Source organism: Lichenostomus cassidix, chromosome 22 (assembly GCF_008360975.1).
Source record: "Lichenostomus cassidix isolate B80296 chromosome 22, HeHo_3.0, whole genome shotgun sequence".
Taxonomy (NCBI): Eukaryota; Metazoa; Chordata; class Aves; order Passeriformes; family Meliphagidae; genus Lichenostomus; species Lichenostomus cassidix.
Genome location: NC_139502.1, coordinates 2,912,029 through 2,932,312, shown reverse-complemented (window position 1 = coordinate 2,932,312; position 20,284 = coordinate 2,912,029). Strand labels below are relative to the sequence as shown.

Here is a 20,284-nt window from a genome sequence, read left to right as displayed (position 1 = left end):
TATCTATCTATATCTATATCTATATCATCTATATCGATATCATCTATTTATTTTAATTTTTTTTTTTTATTTTTATTTTTACTTTTATTTTTATTTTTAACAGGTTGTTAACAAGCAAAGCTCTGCCCGCCCAGCTCAGCCACAGCATCCAAATCCTTCCCGATATTTCCCTTTTTCCTTCCCAGGAATTAATCCCAGCCAACCAGCCAGGAAGCAAATGACATTTCAGCTAATTAGGAGGTAATCAGTCCCTTGGAAAAACCACCCTGATTGCCGAGGAAAGGAAATATTTACATTTCCTGAGGATGCACTTTGCCCCAAAGGGTAAACACAGAGAATTGCTGGGGATTTCTTCCAACACCTCAAACCTGGGAAAGGAAAATCCAACGGGATCAGCTCAGGGCTGCGGGGAAAACTGTCAGAATTAGCATTAAAATCAACATTTCACATTTGATTTTAACTTAAAACAGCAAAAAAACAAATTACTGAATTAACAGACGGGAAAGGAAAAGTTTCTCACCCCAAATCTACAAATAACGCTTTCAGAGCACAGAGAAAAAGGACAAATTACACCCAACCACCCCTAGAATTTCCCCTAAAACCACAACACAAGTATTTCGCTATCATTCCGCATTAAAAATTAATAATTTCATGTTTGTTTTGCCCATTATTTTCTGCCAGCAGTGGGTTTGAGGTCAACCCAGCTCCAATCATCATTATCAGCGCTGAAATCCAATCCTTGCAGCACCAGGAATTCATCTTTCACCTCTGGAATTTTCTCTGGAACCTCTTTTGTCCTGCATGGAACCAAATCTCCACCCAGAGCTGCTTGAGCAGTGATTTCCAATGAAATTTGAATTAATTCCAATGAAATTTGAATGAATTCCAATGAAATTTGAATGAATTCCAATGAAAACACTGATTTTTCCACTGAAATCCAATCCTTGCAGCACCAGGAATTCATCCTTCACCTCTGGAATTCTCTCTGGAACCTCCTTTGTCCTGCTTGAAACCAAATCCCCCCCCAGAGCTGCTTGAACCCTGATTTCCAATGAAATTTGAATGAATTCCAATGAAATTTGAATGAATTCCAATGAAAACACTGATTTTCCACTGAAATCAAATCCTTGCAGCACCAGGAATTCATCCTTCACCTCTGGAATTTTCTCTGGAACCTCTTTTGTCCTGTTTGAAACCAAATCTCCACCCAGAGCTGCTTGAACCCTGATTTCCAATGAAATCTGAATGATTTCCAATGAAATTTGAATGAATTCCAATGAAATTTGAATGAATTCCAATGAAATTTGAATGAATTCCAATGAAAACACTGATTTTCCACGGAAATCCAATCCCTGCAGCACCAGGAATTCATCCTTCACCTCTGGAATTTTCTCTGGAACCTCCTTTGTCCTGCTTGAAACCAAATCCCCACCCAGAGCTGCTTGAGCACTGATTTCCAATGAAATTTGAATGAATTCCAATGAAATTTGAATGAATTCCAATGAAAACACTGATTTTCCACTGCAATCCAATCCCTGCAGCACCAGGAATTCATCCTTCACCTCTGGAATTTTCTCTGGAACTTCTTTTGTCCTGCTTGAAACCAAATCCCCACCCAGAGCTGCTTGAGCACTGATTTCCCTTTGAGAATAATTTCATTTTCCTCTGAAAATAATTTCATTTTCCTCTGAAAATCATTTCATTTTCCTTTGAAAGTCGTTTCATTTTCCTCTGAAAATCATTTCATTTTCCTCTGAAAATCATTTCATTTTCCTTTGAAAGTCGTTTCATTTTCCTCTGAAAATCATTTCATTTTCCTTTGAAAAACGTTTCACTTTCCAATGAAAAATGTTTCACTTTCCAATCAAAGGGTTTTTCTCCTCATTCCATTATCTATCTCTCTATATATTTAAAAGTAACATTAATTATACTTTAAGTAGTTTCCACCAAATCCTCCCCATCCGACTCTGGCATTATCGAGTGAATTAATCCTCAGGCACTTATCTGCTTGGAGGTTAATTGACACGAGGCTCAGGTCCCATTTATTCCTGAGGAAATAAAACTCCACTTTTCCGTGGATTTGGGAAGCTCCTGGTTGGGTTTTTTTGGGAAAATCACCTCTCCTCATTGCCATTCCTCCTCCTTTAAATATTCCTCTTTGTGTGTTCAAAAATCAGATGATTTCACTCCAAAATTCCTTCACATTTCAGCTTGGAAATGATCCTGGAATGGTTTGGGTGGGGAAAAAAATCTTAAATTTCATCCCATTCCCATCACAAGCAGGGACATCTTCCCTATCCCAGTGGCTCCAGCCTGGCCTTGGACACTCCCAGGGATGGAGAAATGCAATTTTTTTGGGAATATTTTGGGAAAAACCTTAAATTTCGTCCCATTTCCACCCCACCATGGGCTTTTTGAGATTCCCACATCTCCCACCATCCCAGGTTGGCTCCAGCCTGGCCTTGGACACTCCCAGGGATGGATAAATGCAATTATTTGGGAATATTTTGGGAGAAGGGAAGGGATCAGCATCTCCTGTGCACCACAGAGGCTCAGGGCAGGAATTCCCTGTCACAGCAGCTCCACAGGGATAGAAACAGCACTGCAGAGATCAGGAGAGCCCTGAAAACACCAAAAAACCTCAGGAAAGAGGGAATTCCTGAGGAATTCAGGAACAGATGATGATGGTGTTTTTCAGGGCTCCTAAAAAACACCAAAAAACCTCAGGAAATACAGAATTTCTGAGGAATTAGGGAGCAGATGATGATGAAGCTTTTTAGGAGTCCTAAAAAACACCAAAAACACTCAGAAAAGAGGGAATTCCTGAGGAATTAGGGAGCAGATGATGATGGTGCTTTTTAGGAGTCCTAAAAAACACCAAAAAACCTCAGGAAAGAGGTAATTCCTGAGGAATTCAGGAGCAGATGATGATGATGGTTTTTAGGAGCCCTAAAAACACCGAAAAACTCAGGAAAGAGGGAATTCCTGAGGAATTTGGGAGCAGATGATGATGTGTTTTTCAGGGCTCCTAAAAAACACCAAAAAACATCAGGAAATACAGAATTCCTGAGGAATTAGGGAGCAGAGGATGATGATGAAGCTTTTTAGGAGTCCTAAAAAACACCAAAAACACTCAGAAAAGAGGGAATTCCTGAGGAGTTAGGGAGCAGATGATGATGGTGTTTTTTAGGGTTCCTAAACAGCATCAAAAAAACTCAGAAAAGAGGGAATTCCTGAGGAATTAGGGAGCAGATGATGATGGTGTTTTTTAGGGCTCCTAAAAACATCAAAAATCCTGAGGAAAGACAGAATTCCTGAGGAATTCAGGAGCAGATGATGATGAGGAGGATGAAGAATTGCTGCAGGACTAAGGAGAGCTCTGATGGGTGAGCAGAGGTTATAATTTTTATTATAACCTGTCAAGTTTATAATAATTTTTATTATAGATAAAAATTTTTATTTCTATCTATAAGGTAACTTTAATTTCTCTATAAGGTAATGTTTGTATCTGTCCATAAGGTAATTTTCAATTCTGTCCATAAGGTAATTTTTATTTCTCTCTATAAGGTAACTTCCATTTCTACCCATAAGGTAATTCTATCTATAAGGTAACTTGCATTTCTGTCTATAAGGTAATTTGAATTTTATCCATAAGCTAAATTTTATTCCTGATAGGGTAACTTTCTTTTCTGTCCATAAGGTATTTTCTTTTCTATCCATAAGGTAATTTTAATTTTATCCACAAGATAATTTTTATTTCTGCCCATAAATTTCTCCTCTTTGCAGGAAAAACTCCCTAGAAAGAGAAAGAGATCCCAGGAGGGAAAATCCTCTTCCTGCTGCCCTTCGCTGCTCACCTTGACACACAATTTCCCTCTTCCTCAGCACCTCTCCTCCTGCTTGTAAATCCGTGGGAAATTTACTACCTGGAGCAATTTTCTGGCGCCAGATCTGCATCTCTCTCCCTTGTGCACGAGTATGACACGAGCCACAGCGCCTCGGAATTATTTATAGACAAACAAGTAATTAAAATTTTTATTCTGCCCGTTCCGAAGGGTGGAAGGGGAGAAAAAAAAAAATAAAATCGACTTTATTCTTTCATCAGGGAAGAGCTGGCCGAGCTCATAACTCTGTCTGGGGGCTGTAAAGAACGGGGTAAGTGGCTCCTCATCAAACACACTTTGCATTTTATGGGATGCACTGAAAGCTGAGTGGCACTGAAACTCGGTGACTTCTGCCAATGTCACCTCAGAGAGCTGGGAGTGCAGAGGATCCACATCTCCTGGGGCTCAGGAGAGAAGGGAAGGGAGAAGAGGTTTTTCCCTGTTTCAGGGAAAAGGGATTTTGGATTTGGGCAGATTTTCTCAGCAGAAATAAATTGTTTTGTTCTTGGTTTTGCATCTCTGTGGTTCCCAGTGAATTCCCCAAATGGGTTCCTAATGAATTCCCCAAAAGGGTTCCCAGTGAATTCCCCAAATGGGTTCCCAGTGAATTCCCCAAAAGGGTTCCCAGTGAATTCCCCAAATGGGTTCCTAATGAATTCCCCAAATGGGTTCCTAATGAATTCCCCAAATGGGTTCCTAATGAATTCCCCAAAAGGGTTCCCAGTGAATTCCCCAAAAGGGTTCCCAGTGAATTCCCCAAATGGGTTCCTAATGAATTCCCCAAATGGGTTCCTAATGAATTCCCCAAATGGGTTCCTAATGAATTCCCCAAATGGGTTGTTGGGTTTGTTAGGGTTCCCAGTGAATTCCCCAAATGGGTTCCCAGAGAATTCCCCAAAAGGGTTCCTAATGAATTCCCCAAAAGGGTTCCCAGTGAATTCCCCAAAAGGGTTTCCAGTGAATTCCCCAAATCCCTTCACAAGGTGAGCACAGAGGATGAGGTGTTTTTGAGCACAAAATCCTTGGATTTTATTTCCAGCTCCTTGGTTTCCTCACTTTGTGACCCTGAAAATCACTTTGGATACAATAATGAATTCACCCTGGGCTGGGGGAAGGTTTGGGGTTCCTTCTGACCCACAGCACTGCAGGATCCTAGAACCTGCAGTTATGGGATTAGAAATTATTAAATAATGATAATAATAATAATAATAATAATGTTATATAATATATAATGTAATATGCAATATATAGCATATAAAATAGAATATATAGTGCATAGTATATAGTTTATATACTATATATAGTCTATTATATATATAAATTCCAACTTCCATAAATCCAAATTTCCCTAAATCCCAACTTCCCTAAATCCCAATTTCCCTAAATCCCAAATTCCATAAATCCCAATTTCCCTAAATCCCAACTTCCACAAATCCCAACTAACCCAAAACACTCAGGATCAGCAACACCAACCATTGCAAACTCCTGAAAACACTGAATTTGGTTCTTCTCACCGCCAAACACTGATTTCCACATGGAAATAATATGTTTAGAATAAAATGAAATGAAATGAAATGAAATGAAATGAAATAAAATAAAATAAAATAAAATAAAATAAAATATAAAATAAAATAAAATATTCCCTGCCACATCCCTGGAGGATTCACCACCACCAGAAATTTACATCCAATTGTTTCAAAGCTTTGCAGGGAAAAATGGCAGAGGTGAAAAAGCACTGAGAAAATATCCCAGGAAAATCATAATAAATAAAAAAAAAAAACAGATAAAAATAAAAATATAAAAATTAAAAAACAAACAAACGAAAAAAACCCAGATAAAATAAAAATATAAAAATTTTTAAAAATCAAAAAATCAAAATCAAAATCAAAATCAACATAAATAAAAATGAAAATGAAAATGAAAATGAAAATGAAAATGAAAATAAAAATAAAAATAAAAATAAAATAAAACAAAGTCCTATTAAGTTGGGGAATATTAAGTTGGAATATTCCTCAGCAGATAAATCCCCTTTTGAGTGTCTCATTCCCCATTTAACGCCCCAAACTCGTTAATGAGAATTAACCCCAAACCAAACCTCCACCCAAACCCAGCAGGGATTAAAGGAACTTCCTCCAATCAGAATTGTAATTAAAAGGAATTTACATTAATCCAGGAGGGCTGAAGGAAAGGACAATGATTTATGAGCAATATCGCTGGCATTTTCCAGAGGCATCAAGAGCATTAAGAGGGAATTTCTGGAAATTATTAGTCAGGAAAGGAACCAAAATTGGAGAAGAAATCTAGGGTGTCTTTAGGGCATTTGGTTCCTCCAGGGGAGATAAACCCAGAGAACTTTTGAGGTAAATAAAACCCAATTTTGCAACATTTTTTTTTTAATCAAAAGGATGGAATTACTATATTATAAAATAAAATATATCTAAATTTATCTAATTAAGGTATTATCTAAATAAATCTAAATTATCTAAATTTAGATTATTATTATTATCTAATATCTAAATTTAGATATTATCTAATACCTAAATTTATCTAATATATATAAAAATATAGCTACTTATTGTTCAAATTGACTATAAAGCACATCACCAGCTCCAAGCATTGGTCACACTGGGGAAATTCAGAGTTTTGGCTGAATTCACTCTTTCTAACAATGACAGCCTAACTGAGAGTTTATTGCAAGTTGGGCAGAAACTTTGGAAGTAGCTAATTGACTAAAGGCAATTTCTTCAGCAGTTTTTTGAGTTTTTCTATTTCTTTTTATTTAATAATGTCACTTTTCCTGAGTATGAATTTCAAATTTGGGATCTGAGTGAACTGAGCAGTGGCAAAGTTTTGGTGTAAAATATTCCAGAGAGGTGGAGTTTCCATCCTTGGAGAACTTCAGACGTAGAGCTGTTAATTAGAGCTGCTCTGGAGGCTCTAATTGCTGTTCCAGATGTTCTAATTGCTATTTTAGATGTTCCAATTGCTGTTCTGGAGGGTCTGATTGATATCCTAGAGGTTCTAATTGCTGCTCTGGATGCTCTAATTTCTTTTCTGGAGGTTTTAATTGCTATTCTAGATGTTCTAACCGCGGTTCTAAAGGTTCTAATTGCTGCTCTGGACATTCTAATTGCTATTCTAGAGGTGCTAATTGATCATCTAGATGTTCTAATTGCTGTTCTAGACACTAATTGCTGCTCTGGAGGCTCTAATTGCTGTTCTGGAGGTTCTAATTGCTGTCCTAGACACTCTAATTGCTGTTCTGGAGTCCTAATTGCTGTTCTAATTACTCCAGACCCCACTCCAAGCACTGGGGTGACACAGACCATTCCAGAGCTCCTTTAAACCCCAATTTTTTGAGCTGCAGACCCTCCAGTGTAGTGGTCGCTCTCACAGAGCTATCTGCTTGCGGTACACCACCAGGCACTGAGGCACCTGAGGAGTCTTGGGAGCTGGAGGAGGTTTAACTTGTGGTGACTCTGTAAGTTGCTCCCAAGATCCTCTGGAACTGGACTCATGAATACCCGCCAGAGTTGTACCTGGCTGGCTCCCTACGTCACCTCCCTTTTCTCCCCTCTATGGCTGCTTTCTAGAATCTTCTGCATTGTTCTGCACTTGAGTTTCTCCCGACTGGTTCAGTCTGATGTCCCTCCTTTGTGTGAGTCAAGTTCATTGGTTATGAGCTCTGTCCATCCTCCCGTACTGTGCCCCTCTTGGCCTGCGCGCCACAACTCCTCCCAATCCCGTGTACCTTACAGCCCCCTGCACAGCCTTGCTCCAGGCTCTCTCGTCGATGCCTCCAGCTCGTTACCTTCCTCCCATCACCTTCCCTCCTTCCTCACAGCAAACCCACTGCAATCCTCACCTGAGAGCCTGCATCTCCGTGTTCCTCTATCTGCCGCGCTCCCCCACAAGCGCAGTACTGTCTGCGGCCAGCTCTCCGCCTGGAGGGCAAAGGCAGAGTTCCACAAACTCGGGGACTGTCACACTCCAGTTCCTCCCCTAACACCCCAAATGACCCTTCCAAGCCCCTCTGGCAGGATTCCAAACCCAGCTCTCTGCCTGGAGGGCAAAGACAGAGTTCCGCGAACTCGGGGACTGTCACACTCCAGTTCCACCCCTAACACCCCAAATGACTCTTCCAAGCCCCTCTGGCAGGAATCCAAACCCAGCTCTCTGCCTGGAGGGCAAAGACAGAGTTCTGCAAACTCGGGGACTGTCACACTCCAGGTCCTCCCCTAACACCCCAAATGACTCTTCCAAGCCCCTCTGGCAGGATTCCAAATTCCATCAAAACTTCCCACTCCCTCCCTTCCCCAGCATTCCCTTTCCAGCTCCCATCCAGCTGGAACACCTCTGACTTTCCCCGGGAACGGAGCTGAGCATTCCCAAAATCCCAATCAGTGTGTCCTGCAAGCAGATTAATTACTCCCCACTGGTAATTAAGCTCAGCAAGAGCAGTAACAACACCTCCAGCGTTCAGGTTGTCCTCTGCTCCTCTCATCTCTCTGAACAGATGGAGTTCTGATCCATCACCTCGCAGAAGGTTTTTTCTCTGAGCTGTTAAAGCCCCAGAGGAATTGAAGGAGGGTGAGTTAGAGGCCAAGATGAAGTTTAGAAGATGAATCTGAAAAGCAGATTAATTTGTTTAAGGCCTTTAGGTACAGCAAGGGGGGAAGGAAAGGTGAGGTTACACCCAGAAATGGACTCTGAGTCACGAGGTATTCGTATTTTATAAGTTTTGTCTCATTAGCATATTTTGGAGTTCTGAGGCATCAAAGTGTCCTTGGATTTCCACTCAGAAGAAATAGTTTCATGTAAAATACTGGGAATGGAGTTTTTAGCATTTTACACGAAGCTTAGAACTACACCAAAGCTACAGATATATGACAATAAAATCTCAAAATTCCGAAGGCATCACTCCTGATTATACCTGAATTCTCCAATTACACCTTCAGCTGATGATGTCAATCACCCCAAATTCACTGTTCACATATTTGGGGCTCTGAGGCAGCAAAGTGTCCTTGGATTACCAACTTAGAGGAAATCATTTTGGCTAAAGCTGCTGGGAACAGAGCTTTTAGCGTTTTACACGAAGCCCAGAACTACACGAAACCTACAGATATATGACAATAAAATCTCAAAATTCCGAAGGCATCACACCTTAATTCTCCAATTACACCTTCAGCTGATGATGTCAATCACCCCAAATTTGCTCCCCAAATTCACTGTTCACATATTTTGGGGCTCTGAGGCAGCAAAGTGTCCTTGGATTTCCACTCAGAGGAAATCATTTAGCTAAAGCTGTTGGAATTAGAAGTTTTAGCATTTCACACGAAGCCTAGAACTACACCAAACCTACAGATAAATTACAATAAAATCTCAATATTCCAAAGGCATCACACCTGAGTTCTCCAATTACACCTTCAGCTGATGATGTCAATCACCCCAAATTTGCTCCCCAAATTCACTGTTGTTTGCATATTTTTGGGCCCTGAGGCAGCAAAATGCCCTTGGATTCCCAACTTAGAGGAAATAATTTTGGTTAAAGCTGCTGGAAACAGTTGTTTTTAGCATTTTACATGAAGCTCAGAACTACACCAAACCTACAGCTATATCAGAATAAAACCTCAAAATTCCCACCCATCCCTGCTGCCTCCAGCAGGGGTGATTTTTGGGGAGCTCAGGCACTGCCAGCCCTGCTGCTGCTGAGCCCAGGCTGGCAGCAGAGCGATGGCACGTTTGGAGAACAAGGACCAACAGTCTGCAGGTGGTTTAGGCAGCTATAAAATGTGATTTATTAGGGCTTTTGAGTCCTTGTTTTAATTCACCTTGTGGGAATGGGCTGGCATAAAGCATCCTGTCGTGGTATGAGCACTGAGCTGCTGGAGATCTGCTGTGGTTGGAATACAGGGAATTTGGGGATTTTGTTGGGGATTTTTTGGGTTCTGCTCTACATCGCCTCAAATTGGGATGAAAAAACCCTAAATTGGGAGGAAAAAACCACTTAAATTGGGATGAAAAAAACCTAAAATTGGGATAAAAACCCCTAAATTGGGATGAAAAACTTTTAAATTGGGGTGAAAAAACCCTTAAATTGGGGTGAAAAAAACCTAAATTGGGATGAAAACCCCTAACTGGGGTGAAGAAACCCTAAATTGGGATGAAAAACCCTAAAATTGGGATGAAAAAACCCTAAATTGGGATTAAAAAACCACCAAATTGGAATGAAAACCCCCAAAAGTTGGGATGAAAAAACCCCTAAATTGGGATTAAAATACCACTAAATTGGAGTGAAAACTCCCTAAAATTGGGATTAAACAAACCCCTAAATTGGGATGAAAAAACCCCTAAATTGGGGTGGAAAAACCCCTAAAATTAGGGTGGAAAAAACCCTAAATTGGGATGAAAAAACCCTAAATTGGGGTGAAAAATCCCCTAAATTCAGATGACAAAACCCCCTAAATTGGGATGAAAAAACCCCTAAATTCAGATGAAAAAAACCCTAAATTGGGATTAAAAAACCTCTAAATTGTGATGAAAAAACCCCAAAATTGGGATAAAATAACCCTAAATTGGGGTGGAAAAACCCTTAAATTGGGATGAAAAAAACCCCAAATTTAGACGAAAAAAACCCCTAAATTTGGATGAAAAAAACCCTGAATTGGGATGAAAAAAACCTAAATTGCAATGAAAAAACCTTAAATTGGGATGAAAAGAACCCTAAATTGGGATGAAAATACCCCTAAATTGGAGTGAAAAACCCCTAAAATTGGGAGGAGACAAAACCCCTAAATGCAGATTAAAAAAAAAACCTAAATTGGGGTGAAAAAACCCTTAAATTGGGATGAAAAAACCCTAAATTGGAGTGAAAAAATCCCCAAATTCAGATGAAAAAACCCCTAAATTTGGATGAAAAAACCCCTAAACTGGGATGAAAAAAACCCTTAAATTGGGATGAAAAACCCCCTAAATTTGTATGAAAAAAACCCTAAATGGAGGTGAAAATCCCAGAGTCACATCCATCTCCCTGCAGCTCCCTTCCTGCTCCCCAGCCGTGGCACTGCAGGGACAATTCTTGTTTTGGCTCCACAAAACCTGGTGGGACAAAAGGGACTCTGAGCAGCCCTGGAGATGTGGCTGAGATGCACAGGGGAGGATTGGAATGGGAAATGTTGAGTTTGGATTAAAAAATATGGGATGGGTTTTGGAAAGATAATGATTTCAATGGGATAACACCAAAAAAAGGGAATTATTTCAATGTGATAACACCAAAATAAAAGGGTTGGATTGCAGAAAAACAATGATTTCCCCGTGATAACATCAAAAAAAGGGAATTATTTCAATGTGATAACACTAAAAAAGGGAATTATTTCAATGTGATAACACCAAAAAAAGGGGAATTATTTCAATGTGATAACACTAAAAAAAGGGAATTATTTCAATGTGATAACACTGAAATAAAAGGGATGGATTTTAAAAAGACAATGATTTCAATGTGATAACCCAAAAAAAAAAAAGGGATGGATTTTAAGGAGGCAGTGATTTCCCTGCAATAACACAAAAAAAAAGGGAATTATTTCAATGTGATAACATCAAAATAAAAGGGATGGATTGCAGAAAAACCATTATTTCCCTGTGATAACACCAAAAAAAGGGAATTATTTCAATGTGATAACACCAAAAAAAGGGGAATTATTTCAATGTGGTAGCACCAAAATGAAAGGGATGGATTTTAAAAAGACAATGATTTCAATGGGATAACACCAAAAAAAAAAAGGGATGGATTTTAAGGAGGCAATGATTTCCCTGTGATAACACACCAAAAAGGGGAATTGTTTCAATGTGGTAACACCAAAATAAAAGGGATGGATTGTAGAAAAACAATGATTTCCCTGTGATAACACCAAAAAAAGGGAATTATTTCAATGTGATAACACCAAAATAAAAAGGATGGGTTTTAGAGACAATTATTTCAATGTGATAATACCAAAATAAAAGGGATGAGTCTTAGAGAGACAATGATTTCCCTGAAATAACAACAAAAAAGGGATGGTTTTAAAGAGGCAATTATTTCAATGGGATAACACCAAGAAAAGAGAATTATTTCAATGTGATAACACCAAAAAAATTGATGGGATTTAAAGAGACAATGATTTCCCTGTGATAACACCAAAATAAAAAGGATTGATTTTTATAGAGATTTCCCTGTGAAAACAGCAAAATAAAAGGGATGGGTTTTAGAGACAATTTCCCTCTGATTACACCAAAAAAAAAAAAAAAAGGGATGGGTTTTTAAGACAATGATTTCAATGTGATAACACCAAAAAAAAAAGGAATTGATTTCAAAGAGACAATGATTTCCCTGGGATAACACACACACAAAAATTTTTTTTAAAAGTCTGGGTTTTAGAGACAATTATTTCAATGTGATAACACCAAAAAAAGGGATTGATTTCAAAGAGACAATGATTTCCCTGTGATAATACCAAAATAAAAGGGATGGGTTTTAGAGACAATTAGTTCAATGTGAAAACACGAAAAAAAAGGGATGGATTTTAAAGAGACAACGATTTCCCTGTGATAATACACAAAAAAAAGGGATGGGTTCTAGAGAGACAATGATTTCCCTGTGATAACACAAAAAAAAAAAAGAAAGAAAAAGAAAAAAAGGAAAAGGGATGGATTTTAGAGACAATGATTTCAATATGATAACACCAGAAGAAGGGGATGGATTTTAAAGAGACAATGATTCAATGATTTCCCTGTGATAACACCAAAAAAGGGATGGTTTTAAAGTGACAATCATTTCAATGTGATAACACCAAAAAAATTGATGGGTTTTAAAGAGATAATGATTTCCCTGTGATAACACCAAAATAAAAGGGATTGATTTTAAAGAGATTTCCCTGTGAAAACACCAAAATAAAAGGGATGGGTTTTAGAGAGACAATGATTTCAATGTGATAACACCAAAAAAAAAAAGGGGTGGATTTTAGAGACAATAATTTCAATGTGATAACACCAAAAAAAAGGGATTGATTTCCAAGAGACAATGATTCAATGATTTCCCTGTGATAATACCAAAAACAAAGGGATTGATTTTAAAGAGACAATTATTTCCATGTGATAACACCAAAAAAAGTGATTGATTTTAAAGAGACAATGATTCAATGATTTCCCTGTGATAACACCAAAACCAAAGGGATTGATTTTAAAGAGACAATGATTTCCCTGTGATAATACCAAAATAAAAGGGATGGGTTTTAGAGACAATGATTTCCATGTGATAACACCAACATAAAAGGGATGGATTTTAAAAAGACAATGATTTCAATGTGATAACACCAAAAAAAAGGGATTGATTTCCAAGAGACAATGATTCAATGATTTCCCTGTGATAATACCAAAAACAAAGGGATTGATTTTAAAGAGACAATTATTTCCTTGTGATAATACCAAAATAAAAGGGATGGGTTTTAGAGGCAATGATTTCAATGGGATAACACCAAAAAAAGATAATTAGTTCAATGTGATAACAAAAAAAAAAGGATGGATTTTAAAGAGATAATGATTTCCCTGTGATAATACCAAAATGAAAAGGATTGATTTTTAAAGAGATTTCCCTGTGAAAACAGCAAAATAAAAGGGATGGGTTTTAGAGAGACAATGATTTCAATGTGATAACACCAGAACCAAAGGGATTGATTTTAAAGAGACAATGATTTCCCTGTGATAATACCAAAATAAAAGGGATGGGTTTTAGAGGCAATTATTTCAATGGGATAACACAAAAAAAAAAAAAAAAAAAAAAAAAGGATGGATTTAAAAAGGACAATTATTTCCCTGTGATAATACACAAAAAGAAAAAGGGATGGATTCTAGAGACAATGATTTCAATATGATAACACCAGAAAAAGGGGATGGATTTTAAAGAGACAATGATTCAATGATTTCCCTGTGAAAACACCAAAAAAAGGGACGGTTTTAAAGAGACAATGATCTCAATGTGATAACACCACCAAAAAAAAGGGATGGGTTTTAGAGAGACAATGATTTCCCTGAAATAACACCAAAAATTAAAGGGATGGGTTTTAGAGAAACAATGATTTCCCTGTGCCAACACAAACCAGCCTCATTCCCAAGCAGAGGTTCTGTTCCCTCTGAACTGCAGGTTGCTGGAAGGTTTTCCCTCCTGCAGCAGTTTTGGATTCTTGGTGATGATGCCTGAATGAGGCTCACCTCAAACAGAGGTTAGACAGAGTTGAGAGAATAAAAATCAGTTAAATTTACTGAAGCCTTCAGGTGCACTCAGGGCACTCACAGCTCACCCAGGGCTACACCCAAAATGGACAGCAGGGCACCAGTTTGTCATACTTTATAAGGTTTTTATAAAGTCAGGAGTTTTTCATCCTTTATAAGTTCTGTCCATTTGCATCTCAGGGTTAATCCTCCAATTGCAGCTTCAGCTAATGAAGTCAATCACTCCAAGTTTGCTCCCCCAGTTCATTCACTGCTGTTTCCATATCTTGGGGCTCTGAGACAGTGAGGTTGGGTGGAAAATTCCAAAGGCCAAACTCCCTGACAAACACCTGGAATTCTGTGTATCATTCCAGCTGTGCAGCTACTCATTTATTTATTTATTTATTTGCTTTATTTATTCCTAACGACGCAACGTGACGGTTGTGTTATTGGGAATAAATAAATAATATTCCTGCCAGGAAAGGTTAATTTTCTGCCTGGAGAAGAAACGAACCATTTTGTCATTTTGAAACACTTTGAACACTTTCCTAAATTTGGGGACAAAAAAGTCATTTTGCTGTGGTTGGGTGGACAATTCCAAAGACCAAACCCCCTGACACACAGCTGGAATTCTGTGTATTATTCCAGATAATATCATTATCTGTGTAGCTATTTAATAATTTATTTATTTGTGTTACTTATTCCTAATAACACAACATGAAGGTTTGTGTTATTAGGAATAAATAAATAATATTCCTGCTAGGAAAGGTTATCATTCTGCATGGAGAGGAAATGAACCATTTTGTCATTTTGAAACACTTTGAACACTTCCTAAATTTGGGGAGGAAAAAGTCATTTTGCTGTGGTTGGGTGGACAATTCCAAAAGCCAAACCCCCTGACACACAGCTGGAATTCTGTGTATTATTCCAGCTGTGGAGCTATTTATATATTTGCATTATTTATTCCTAATAATACAATGTGAAGGTTGTGTTATTAGGAATAAATAAATAATATTCCTGCTAGGAAAGGTTATTATTCTGCCTGGAGAAGAAACGAACCATTTTGTCATTTTTAAACACTTTGAACAGTTGCTAAATTTGGGACAAAAAAAGTAATTTTGTTTTGGTTGGGTGGACAATTCCAAAGACCAATCCCTCTGACACACAGCTGGAATTCTGTGTATTATTCCAGCTGCGGAGCTATTTATATATTTGCATTATTTATTCCTAATAACACAATGTGAAGCTTGTGTTATTAGGAATAAATAAATAATATTCCTGCTAGGAAAGGTTATTATTCTGCACAGAGGATAAATGAACCATTTCATTATTTTGAAACTTCCTAAATTTGGGGAGGAAAAAGTCATTTTGCTGTGGTTGGGTGGACAATTCCAAAGACCAAACCCCCTGACACACAGCTGGAATTCTGTGTATTATTCCAGATAATATCATTATCTCTGTAGCTATTTAATAATTAATTTATTTGCGTTACTTATTCCTAATAATACAACATGAAGGTTTGTGTTATTAGGAATAAATAAATGATATTCCTGCTAGGAAAGGTTGTCATTCAGCCTGGAGAACAAATGAACCATTTTGTCATTTTGAAACACTTTGAACACTTTCCTAAATTTGGTGTCCCCAAAAGAAATTTTGTTCCAGTTGGGTGGAAAATTCCAAAAGCCAATCCCCTCTGACACACACCTGGAATTCTATTATTCCAGATAATATTATTATCTGTATAGCTATTTAATAATTCATTTTTTTGTGTTACTTATTCCTAATAATACAATGTGAAGGTTATGTTATTAGGAATAAATAAATGATATTCCTGCCAGGAAAGGTTATCATTCAGCCTGGAGAACAAACAACCATTTTGTCACCAGCAGGAGGAAGCAGGTGGCAAACTCATCTGCCTGGTGGCTGCAGGGCACAGCTAAAAACTCCATCCATTAATATATTTATTATTAGTTACCATCACCACCTCGTTATTGTTTAACATATTATCATCGCTCTAAATAATTCCTGTTTTTCATTAGCAGCAATTCCCCACGTTTATCAGCATTTATCAGCATTTATTAGCATTCCTCCTCCAGGCCAAAGGGGTTTGTGTTCCCTATAAATCCAGAGGGGTTTGTGTTCCCCATAAATCCAGAGGGGTTTGTGTTCCCCATAAATCCAGAGGGGTTTGTGTTCCCCATAAATCCAGAGGGGTTTGTGTTCCCCATAAATCCAGAGGGGTTTGTGTTCCCCATAAATCCAGAGGGAGGTGGAAATCTCTCCTCATTCCCATAAATCCCATCGCAGCTTCCAGAGGGGAGGAAGTCAGCAGTGGACAAGCAAAGGGCAGCTCCAGACAAACAGTAAATCAGAGGTCACTGCAATTACAGCTAATTAAGCTGTGGGTAATTAATTGGACAGCTAGGGCTGTGTTCAGCACTGGGCAGGGATTGGTTTGAGGAGCTCCAGTCAGCCTCCAGGATCATTCCAGTGGGGAATTCTGTCATCCCTGATCCCTGAGGAGTGGCAGTGGGGACAGGGGACATCAGATTTGTGTCCCCAAAGGAGAGCTGAGGGATGGAAACCACGTTCTGCCTTTGGGTTGAAGCCACAGTGCTGAAGGAATTTCATTTTAGAAAGAAAAATTTTTAAAAATTGGATATGCAAGGAGAGCAGAGCCGCTGGAAATGGGGAATTTCTCAATTTCTTGTCAAGATCCATAAGGAATTGTAAAATCCTGGAATGGTTTGGGTTGGAAAGGACCTTCAATCCCATCCAGTGCCACCCAGGGACATCTCCCACCACCCCAGGGTGCTCCAGCCTGGCCTTGGACACTCCAGGGATCCACAGCTTCTCTGGGAATTCCATCCCAGCCCCTCATTCCTGCCCAAAATCCCATCCCTCCCTGCCCTCTGTCACTTTAAATCCATTCTGTGTCCTTCCCCTCCATCTCTCTTGTCCCCTCAGGCACCTGAATGTCACAACCAGGTCACCCTGAAGCTCCTCTCCCCCAGGCTGAGCAAACCCGAGGCGTTTTTAACCTCCAGGTCTCTGAAGAAAAGCCAAACTCCCAGCGTTTTGCACATTTTTCTGCCAGCCAGCACAACTCTTTGCTCTTTTGCAGCTTTATAGTTGAAAAATAAAAATCCTTTGTTTTCCTATTTGTTGAGTTTACAAGTTCTGCTCTTCCCTGACACTCTGACAAGTCCCCTTGATAAAAAAAACCCCAAAATCAAGGATGGGATCTCTGCAAGTTTTATAGCTCTGCCAAGTTTCATCAAAACAGCTCACGCGGGGGACTGGCTGGAGAAATAGAACAAAAAATAAAAAACCTCTCTCACTTTTCTCAAACCCCGAGTGCCACAAAATACATCTTCAAGCAGCCAGTCTGGGCCTGAAGCTCAGCCAGGCATTCATTTTAGGGCAGAATTTATATCTCAAGTCCAAAGCTCAAGCTGGAGAATGGTGATCTCTGAAGTGCAGAAATGGTTCCTGGGAACAAAGCAGGTCAACACTTGATTTTTGTGTCCCATTTGCTAGAAAAGGGGTGGAACTTCTGGGTTTAAAGGGAGGGAGGGAGGGAGGGAGGGAAGCAATTTCTGTTTTACTAATATTCCTGTGCTCCTGCAGGAAAAGGAGGAGGAATAATTGGAGCACAAAGGGGCAGTGGAATTGATCCCTGAGCTCCAGGAACAGAGGGGCAGAAAGGATTGAGGCAGTGCCACCATAGTGCCACCACAGTGCCACCACAGTGCCACCACAGTGCCACCATAGTGCCACCATCCCGGTGGTGACACAGGGGTTGTGTTTGTCACTGAAAGAAGCTTGGAAAGTTCTTGTTGTTCTCCCTGCTCCCCTCGTCCAGCAGGAAATCCATGCCAGCCTCCAGCAAAATGAAAACCTCAACCTGCCACCTTCCTACTCATGGGTTAATTAACTTCTCCTGGAACTAAATCCCCCAAAAAGTCACTGACAAGCTGCACCAAACCCTAGTGCCCTCAGCTGGACAGGGGCTCAGCCTGGGATCTCTGTTTGCAGCCTGAAATCTCCTTTTGCACCCTGAAATCTCCTTTTTCAGCCACTCTGAGACACTCTGGGATCACTGGGAATGTTTGCCTGGCTTTTCCCACTCTCAGCTCCTCCCTCTGCACCCCTGGGTCACCTCAGGCAATGTCACACTGCCCCTGGCACTGCCCAGCTGTCCCTCTGCCCCCTGGGTCACCCCAGGCCTGGTCACACTGACCCTGGCACTGCCCTTTCTGTGTCTAGCTGTCCCCCCTGCACCCTTGGGCCACCTCAGGCCATGTCACACTGCCCCTGGCACTGCCCAGTGTCCCCTCTGCCCCCCTGGGTCACCTCAGGGTCACACTGACCATGGCACTGCCCAGCTGTCCCTCTGCCCCCTGGCTCAGCTCCCAGCTCCCCTCCCTGGCACTGATCACCCTGCAGACGATCCATGTCCAACTCCAGCTCAGATCCATGGAAACTCCCCGAAAACTCCAGAGCTTCCCTCTGCCCAGCTGCTTTTTAACAGGATTAAAACCCTTTTTCTGACCCTTTTTCCCGTGCCAGGATGGGCTGAGCCAGCTCAGGGCTCGCTGGAGCTGCTGGGAAGGAGGAACTGCACAGCCCAGCCCAATGCCAGCCAGGACAGATGTTGGATGTGCAGATGTTTGGCTTTTCCAAGGCTGCAGGGAGGAGGTCAGGCCCTGCTAGAGCATCTGCTGGTTCTGGAAATGTTGTGTTGGAGAGAATTTAACGGGAACAGAGAACAGAAATGTGTTTTATTTGGGGTCCTAATGATGTTGTGTTGGAGATAATTTGATGGGAACAGAGAACAGAAATGTGTTTTATTTGGGGTTCTAGTGATGTTGTGTTAAAGAGGATTTAATGGGAACAGAGAACAGAAATCTGTTTTATTTGGGGTTCTAGTCATGCTGTGTTAAAGAGAATTTGATGGGAACAGAGAACAGGAATTTGTTTTATTTGGGGTCCTAATGATGTTGTGTTGGAGATAATTTAATGGGAACAGAGAACAGAAATCTGTTTTATTTGGGGTTCTAGTGATGCTGTGTTAAAGAGAATTTAATGGGAGCAGGAATTTGTTTTATTTGGGGGTGGGAGGATGAGGCAGGAGTTGTCTTTAAAATGAAACCTTCCTGCCTTTAGGAATATAAATTGGATAGTAGGGAGATTTTCCCACAACAGAGAACCGACTCAGAACAAACTTCATTTTATTTTGCTTTGTCCTCCCAGAGAGGTTTACAAGACTCCCCAGGGTGTGATTTTTGGAGGGAATCTCCATTTGAGGTGGGTGTGTTCATTGTTAAAACAAAACCACGAAGCCCAAAAAAGCATTTCCTCCACAGACCTCTCCCAAGAACTCTCACATCCAATTTTCTCCCCATTTTTGGCCAATCCCTGTAATTTTAACCCCAATTAGGTACCTAACAGTCGCTGTTGAGCCGCTAGCAGAGTGAGAAGACCCAGGTTCAAAGTTGCATCAAGAAGAAGAATTTTATTATTTAATTCCAACTTATATAGACTTTTCAAAGGTCACCCAGATTGGTCAGTCAGAAACCTCCCCCTAGGCCTGACTGGCCAGGCCTGAACTGTCCATATCCTGAGAAACTGTTTTTAATAACATCCAAACTTTATTTATAAAACACAGGAAGAAGAGAGAGAATAATTCTCGCGGGAAAGCTCTGTGCTCATCACACCTACCAGCGAGGAGATTGCAGCAGACAGAAGGTTTGTCCTCCTCTGTCCTGTGCCTGAACATCCCCCCAGCCCCACTGACTCATCCAGCTCCTTTTTCCCATCTCCACGACCTCATTAGCAGCTCAACTTCGGGGTTTATTTATAGCCGCGGTTAATTAATTGCGCTAATGACCGAGGCAGCGGGACGCGGCTGAGCGGCTCGGAGGGAAAGTGAAGAGTTTCTGTCGCGACCTGCGCCAGCAAAAAGCTGCTCAAGGATCTTCAGCCTGGAGGTTCAACACCTGGGAGGAGAAATTCCCACTCAGTTCTGTTTGGATTTATTTCTGAGCGACGAAAATCTGATTTTTCAATGGAATTTCACATGTGAGGGGAAAAGGAGCAGATAAAAATTATTAATCTCAATCACAGGAAATGTTGCTCAGCCCAAATAATGGCTC

At 40.1% G+C, this 20,284-nt stretch overlaps 1 long non-coding RNA gene across 1 annotated transcript in view; it reads right to left on the bottom strand.

Moving 5' to 3' along the window:
• The window catches only part of LOC146428047 (uncharacterized), an 87,428-nt gene extending 67,685 nt beyond the window's left edge, over window positions 1-19,743 (bottom strand). The window contains exon 1 of the long non-coding RNA XR_014856236.1: window positions 19,673-19,743. This is a non-coding gene — a long non-coding RNA (uncharacterized LOC146428047). The remainder of the gene's footprint in view (window positions 1-19,672) is intronic.
• Between the last annotated feature and the right edge of the window lie 541 nt (window positions 19,744-20,284).